Below are 8,136 nucleotides of genomic sequence, written 5' to 3'. Positions count from 1 at the left end.
TCCTGAACCAGAAGAGTATGAATGACACCTTCCATCACTTGTTCAATATACCCTGCAGTATTCCAGGACAGTTTTCAATTCCAATTTCTATTAGACAAATTGATCAGTTCAGCATCAGAGACAAAACAGAACTAAGTCAGACTGTTAAGGGGAAAAGTGTCATTTGTTTGACTCTTGAGTTTCCTTCTAACAAAATTGCATACAGCCTATTTCTTGGAGATCAGTCTTATTTTACTTTTTAAATTATTTTTAATCATCACTCAGGGAACAAATCCCTAGTTTCATTTTTCTCTTATGGGAAGTTTAAATTCATCATCATTCCCTCTCATTCATTGTCTATTTGGATTCTAAAAATTTCTAGACTTCCTTGATAGAGACAAGAGTTCTATCAGTGTCTTTCCTCTACATGGTACCTTCCGTTTGACTTCTGATTCTTTTACACTGTCCCATTCAGACTTGCTCAGTAGAGCAACATCTCAAAAGTTGAACCATAGATTTGTTAAAATTCAAAATCACAGATTTATGGAAAGTTCCAGAGTTGAGTGTGTCTGTCTGCAAGCATAGAACTACATATGCCTTCTACTCTACTAATGCTGGGAATCTTCAGGCAGTGTTTCCCTGTAAACAAACATGGCTGATGTTGGTGTTTTAATGCAATTATTTAACGGAAAGTAAATCATTTCTAGGCTTCGTTCTTTTTATCAATGTTATTAAAGGGTCTTACCACAGATGTACTAAGACTAACCGTATAAATAGGAATACAGTTTATAAAGTGTATAGCTAACGTGTTAAGATCTAGGTCTTTCAAATAGATACACATTCAATGGATAGGAGAACTGTCCAAGGTTATTTCAAGGAAAAGAGGTATTTGAAACGTACCACAATTCCACTGTACACTCACGTAGCTTCACTCTTGCTGTATACAGTGCTTCAGTGTTTGTTCACACTTCCTCATAGAAATAAGGAACTCCCTGTACTGGCCACCACCTAAGCTGTGGAGTTAATGTACTCAACTGTCTCCAGAGGGAACAAGGCTTCAGGAGAGAGTTAACAATGCACTGTCAGCACTAACTGGGGGATTCTTCATGCCTGACTATTCGCTGTTATCCAAGAAGAATCTAATTCACCCCATTTGCCTCCCACTCTCTTGAAAGCAGTACAATAGGAAAAAGCTCTTTTCGAGGAGCTACTGCACATTGGCCATCAGCATGCCGAAGGAGTCCTTCAATCTGAGCATGCACAAGCATGAAGAGGCTTCCTTTCTCGTCTTGTGAGGCATGGCTAATACACAGAATGCTGACTACAGCCTTGCCAATCTGGCACCTCCAGATGGCGGGGCGATGCAGATTTATAAATTGGATTGCTACCTTTTCCGAATGTATCATACATTCCCAACTCATTTTTCTCCTTACTGTATGCCTCATTAGGTGGAAAGTTTCAAAGATGCCGGATAAATTGTGCATAAACTGGCAGCCAGGTGTCGTGAATAACTTGACTCGGCCTCCCTAAGACTTTGATTTATGCTGGGGCATTGTCTCCGGCTATCAGGTTCCATCTCAACATCAGGCTTTGAATCATCCAGACCTTTAATGCACATGTATGCCCCTCCTAGTAAAAGTTGAAAAGCATCGACTGATTGATTTAGAAATATTAGATGCATGTTCTCCTGCGATGCTATGCCATTAAGCCTTTCATACGTTCACTGGAGAGTTGGAAGTAGCTAGAAACACAAATGGTGAAATTTCACTTTCATTCAAGGCACGTAGTGGGTACTGAATTTAACACAAAATTTTGACTGTATATAAGGCAAGCACAATACATGGACAAATTACTATTTTGCCCTGATGCAGAATAGTTATCAGTTGTAAATTAAAGATTCAGAGTCACATTGAACTCCGTGGGTTCTCGCTCATTTGATAAACATGAAGCTTGAGCACTGGAGAGAGCTCTGTAACTGTGACGTTCCATCGTGAGGGGAGGGAGAACTCACGCATGCCATTGAAGCCAAACTGCCAGACAGACTTTCGTCTCCATACTGCCAGACAGACTTTCGTCTCCATTTAGTAGTCCAAAGTTTAACCCAGTTTTCCAAAAGCTTGATCTGAGTAGCTAACAAGGCTGTTAGACCGTGATGCCATTAGGAATTGTATTGGCACACATAAGAAGAGACATGAGGGAGAATGTGAGAGAAGCCAGCAGAAGCTGGCACAGCATGTTATGGTAAGAGAAAGAGGGGGAAACAATGGCGAATGAGAGCATGATTGTTAATATCAATGGCAGCTTGGCCAGCTGGACCACTGGACATGCCTGGGAGAGAAGCTCTAGACTAGGTTTGTTTCTGTAAGAAGACCAACCTCCCCTTAAGCGAGCTTGGCATCATTCTCTGGGCTGAGGTCCCAGAACTGAATGTAAAGAAGAAGTCACTATGGTTATGTCCAGTGTCATAGTTTAGTCCACCCAATACATCCTAGAGTCATTGTAGAGCAAAGTCTGGATTGCTGATTACTCTAGAGGGTATCTTTATTATTACGTGATATTGAATCACCTGACCCACTGTGAGCAGAATCCTTCCTTGGTCAGGTGGCCCTAGTCTGCATAAGAAATCTAGACAAGCATGAGCTCAGAACTAGTCAGCAAACAGCCCTCTTCCATGATTTCTGCTTTACTATCTGTTCTCTCAGGAATGGATTCTTTTAAACATTTTATTGGTTCTTTGAGGATTTCACATCATGCACACCAATCCTTCTCCCCTTTTACCCACCTTCCACCTTTCCAACTTCCACCCCAACAGAGAAAAAATCTTGTTGTGGAAGCTGTAGAGTATCACAGTGTGTCTCACAGTGTAGCCTTTTTGTCCACACTTTGTTTGCAAGTGTTTATTGCGATGACTTGTTGGTCTTCCTTCTGCTACACTTTCAATACTGGATCTTCTCTGGGACAGTTGTCAGATCCCATTTATCACCCTGTGTCATGGAGATCCTGTGGTTTTGGATCTGTAGGACCAGCCGCTTTGTGCACTCCGGAAGTTTATTGATGGGGTAGATGTTGATGCAGGCCAATCCAAAGCCCTGGATCTGGGCTTGAGAGTATGTGAACCATATATGGTCTGTCTACCAGCTCTCTTGCTCTCATGCCATAGTGGACAGGCTCACCTATAAACCCTATACAGGGCAAGCTCTACCCTGCTGTGCAGGCAACATGCAAGGACTGCCCTCTGAATGTTGCAGCTGGGTAAGGGACATGGCCCATTCCTCAACTCTCACGACACCAGGGCCAGTTCTCCCACCTGTCATAGATGATGAGAGACAAGGAAGGGGAAGAGGGTATATCTCCTTTGTGTGTGCCACCACCCAGCAGACAAGAGGCAGGGCTAGCTCTTCTCCACTCATCCTCAGGGCTGGCCCACCGGCAACGCTCACATCTAAGGTCAGCTCTGCTGCACTGTCCAAGCGAGGTCCAGGTCCTCCTCTACAGAGTGCTACAATAGGGGAGGAACAGGGCCAACTCTCTAGCTCTTATGACCTGGGGCAAGATCTCCTGCCTGCTGTAGCTGGTGAGGGGCAGTGCAGGGGGAAATCTCTCTGTTGCCCATGTCACCTCACCATGTCACCTCACTGCAGATAAGTGGCACTGTAAGCTTTCCCATGTCATGCCTTCCAGACTGGTTTGCTGTCACTCCTGCCACCAGGGTCAGCTCTACTGTGCTGTGCTGGTGAGGTGTAGGGTTCTGCTCTCCTGAATGATACATCTGTGATGGGCAGAGCCAGTTCTTCTGAATTCATGACACCATAGCCAGGTCTCCTGCCTGCTGCAGGTGGTGAAGGGTAAGGGGCGAGGTGGGTATCTCTCCCTCTCTATGACCCTATGGGAGATGTGTGTTAGGGCCAGCTCTCCCACACTCATGTCCTCAGATCAACTTACCCACAATTCCTACAATGTACAGGGCTCACTCTCCCAGGTACTAAAGCTGTCTCAGGGTGAGATCAGCTCTCCTTCTCTCATGACTCCAGGGTCAGCTCCCTCACAATATCCATGTGAGAAGTGGGTCAGTTCTGTCCAGTCCTCAAACAGAAACATGTCCTCAGGCAACAGTCCAGGCCAGGAACATCCACCTGGGCTTTGGTCATAGCAGACCCCTGCTACTGCAAGGTTATGGACCCACACATGATTCCTGGTGGCAGCACAGGCCAGGACCCCACCATGGTGTCAGGTGGCACCACTGGCTACTCACATCAGGCTGTTCCTCCCTATTCTCTAGTCTCCAGTGCCACCTTTCTTTATTGTCCCTACCCCTCTTTCTGACTTTCTTTCTCTTCCAATCGTCCACCGCTTGCTTGCTCCTCTTACTGGTGCCCAGTTTCTCTGGATGTCTGGGGTCATCTCATGAGTGGTCTCAGAAGTGCTCTACCCTAGTCAAGCATTACAGCACTGGACTGAGGTCATCTTAGGCCTGGTCTGCTCCCCCAGGCCTGTGCATTGGCAGATTTGGTGGTCATCTCATATTAGGTCCCTGTCTGGGCCCCCTTGCATGTGTCTGGTGATTGTTTTGGGCTCACTCCTTGCCTGGCACACTAGAATGGACTCTTGAGATGGTCATCTGTCTCAGGGTTACACCTGACAAGGGTTGGTGGTTTTAGGTGAGGTTCTTCTAGTCTTGGGCTTCCTCCCTGTCCTGAACCTGCCTGGCTCTGGACTAGTGGCCATGTTAGGCTTGCTTTTTTTTCAGGGAATATTAGGCTACTGATCACTCAGATGTCCACACGTCAGAGCTCCGAGCATAGACATAACCTTTCTCTTCTCTGTCATCTGCTGATGAACACCTGTAACACCCTTAGGGGCAAGTCAGTGATGGATTTTATTATATAAGTTTAAATAAGCCCTAAGTTGCTCTAGATTCAAGTGTTTTACCACAGAACTAGAATCTGAACTAGAACAAGCAGCATTCTGCTTTCTCTGTTTCCTGACATAAACACAATGCAACAAGCTGTCTGTGCTGCTGCTGCTGTGGTACTGAACAGTACACTGTGTTCCCTTATACTGTGAGCCAAAGAAACCCTTCCGTACTCAAGTTGACTCTGTCAGGTCTTTAGTCACAGCTTATTTAAAAGGTGTCTAATAAGTGTGCCAAGCACTTGAACAGTTTTCCTAACTTTAATTATTTGAATTTAATTTGATATTTTATTACGGTGTGTTCTTCAGATGTAGGGCTCTTACAAGTTAAAAATTCAAACATTAGATCAGAATATACATAGGAAAGGATTAGGAAGCAAAAACAGAAGGATCAATTCTACATATACAAATAGTAATTTTAAAAGTAAAGCCTCAATTTGATAGTCTAAGATATATTTCAAGGACAAAAACTAAGAGTGCAATGGAAAATAGCAACCGTAAAGAAAATAAATACCTTAGAAATTAGTGCTGCTCTTCCAGAAGGCATTTAGAGCATTTACCATTTATTACATAAATTAATGTCTTCATTGACAACTAAATTATTTATCTTAAAGATAAATTTGTAGCATTCTGATAATCTGTACAAAAATGGCAAAGGACCCTTGCCAAGGCAATTTAATTCACCTTACAAAACAACTTTATCCCAAACTCAACTCTTTAACAAAAGCCAACTTCCACATTGCAAATCTCTTTTCTCAGCAGTAAATCAGAACACACACCTGCTTCTGCATTTGGTTCTGTGGCTTCTACAGGTCTGCAAATGTAGGGAACAGAAAGTGCATATGGCATACTACACTAGATTTTACCCCAGAAGAAATGGATAATCCCGTTAAATCATATTCATATGTATCTAGTCATGTGGGTCAGATCTATAAAACAGCGTTGTGGTTAGTGACCCTCCACTGTGTTCCAGTGCAAAGTGAAACAATTTATTAACTGTAGAGCTTGCTTCTGTTGTCGAAGGAGTGGGCAACCTGGAGTAGACACTTAGAGAGTTGGGGAAAATAGTCCAGTGATACTCTGTATCTCTAATGAGAGTGCTAAATGGAGAAGAAACGGAACAAATGAGGCAGAGATGATAAAAGCTATCTGAAGAGAAGTTTTCAGAAAGAAAGAAATGCTGGCGTAATTGAAATGACCTGCTCAGCAAGCAGCTGAATTAACAAAATACTGTCCATGCGCGCACACACTGAAACCCCATGGCCGAAGATGGACAGGAAACATAAACCTTCAAAAGGGGAAGAGAAAGCTGTTCACAAAGAAACTGAACATACGCTATTATCTACCATCGCCCCAACATTGGGTCCAGAGAGGGGGAATATTCTCAAATTCTGAAGGAAGGGAATCAATTTAAACTCAGCATTATGTCCCCAGTCAAAGGTGAGACTAAAGGTTTACTCCCGAAAGAGAATAGGATGTCTGTTCTTTGTAAATTTTTGCACATTTTTTAGTTTGTTAAGAACACCGTCAAACTTGCTCATCAGGAAGTAATTGTAGCAAAATTAAAGATGATTTAGAACAGGGAAAGGGCATGCTCTAGAGCAGTGGTTCTCATCCTGTGACCACAACTATGTGTGTATCGTACGTCATATATCCTACATATCAGATATTTACATTAAGATTCGTAACAGTAGCAAAATTATAGTTAGGAAATAGCAATGGAATAATTGTCTGGCTTATGAAGAACCGTAAAAAAGATTTGCAACCCTAGGAAGGTTGAGAATCAATGATCTAGAGAAATGAGAGCCCAGCATGATACAGACTAGAAAAACTTTGAAAAAGAAAAGAAGGCTTGAAGTGTAATGTCATGCTATCAACTCCCCAAATCTATGGGAGACATGGGTGGCTTTATCCTCTGCATGGTTTCAACTACACAGTTTCATTGTTTTATTAGCGGACCATGGGTGTGTAGCCATACAAGTTTGAGTCCAGTCACTGCTGCATATTTTAAAAGTCAAAGTACAGAACACAGAGTCCGATTGCTATTTGTCAACATCTAAAGCACTCTGTGAACACTGCCAATGTGAGCTGTAGCATCTGCAGTAACTGGAACTCCAAGGAGAGTGCATCTCTCTTTGCCCCTCTCTCTTCCCTAGAAAATAACTAAGAACCCAAAAATATGGACATCTGAATAAATGCTGTGGTACCTCTAATAATCGTGAGAGTTGGAGTGGAAGAGGGATGGAAATTAAGACAAGCATGCACACATTGCATACTTTAAGAGGAAAACCAGAAATATTCTCTTGGAAATGGGGCTTAAGTTTTACTTTAAAATTGTACCCTTTAAGACTGAAGCAATAGATCAGTGGTCAAGATTTCTTGATTCTCTTGGAACCACCCATGTCTGGAGGTTCACAACCACCTGTAACTCAAGATTTACTGGAATTGATGCCCTTTTATGACCTCTGTGGCCACCTACACAAATGTGACAGACACACAGACATAAGTATGTACACCTACATAAATAAAACAACAAAAGATTTTTTAGAAAATAGTTTATCCCTGTCTTCATGGTTAACATCTTATTTCAACATCATTTTTAATCTCTAAAATCAAAATGAAATGGTACAAATATTATCTCAAAATGGTGCTAGTAGTCAAGAATTATTTCATACATAATTTACACAGATTTTGTCATTTTTTTCTAAAAGCACATGTAGTCTACTTATAATTTAATGTGGCCCGGAGATATTCATTAATAACACTTATTTTTAGCCCTATCAGGCTTTCTAATGAGGGAGCCTGTAAGATTAAATGCCACTAGTAGAATTAGCTTGTTCCCATGATACTTCACTGTCCACTCTTTGAATCTGCAGTTGCAATCTACTCTTAACTCGATTACAAGAAAATGAAAATAACTATAATGTATAGATATAGATTTAGATGCAGAGATGGATGGATGGATGGATGGATGGATGGATGGATGGATGGATGGATGGATGGATTATTGGTAGCTAAAGCAGGATGTGTAATAACAGGACAATGTCCTAAAGGGGGGTGGGGTGGAATGTCAGGCAAACTGGGAGTTCAGAGCTGCATAGTTTCTGGGCAGTAGGTAATTTCTGGGAACTCTGACTAAGTTGCATGGCTAGATGCTAGAGAATGCATCAGACTCAACGATGGAGCTCAGCTTCCTTCTCTGAGCTAAGGCTGAGAACATATTGATAAAAAAGCACATGCACACGC

General features: G+C 42.4%; 1 pseudogene; it reads right to left on the bottom strand.

Moving 5' to 3' along the window:
- Window positions 1-4,728: 4,728 nt before the first annotated feature.
- Window positions 4,729-4,842, bottom strand: LOC120094512 (small nucleolar RNA SNORA17; annotated as a pseudogene).
- Between the last annotated feature and the right edge of the window lie 3,294 nt (window positions 4,843-8,136).

Source organism: Rattus norvegicus, chromosome 8, assembly GCF_036323735.1.
Source record: "Rattus norvegicus strain BN/NHsdMcwi chromosome 8, GRCr8, whole genome shotgun sequence".
NCBI classification, from domain to species: Eukaryota; Metazoa; Chordata; class Mammalia; order Rodentia; family Muridae; genus Rattus; species Rattus norvegicus.
This window is presented reverse-complemented; position numbering and strand designations above follow the sequence as displayed.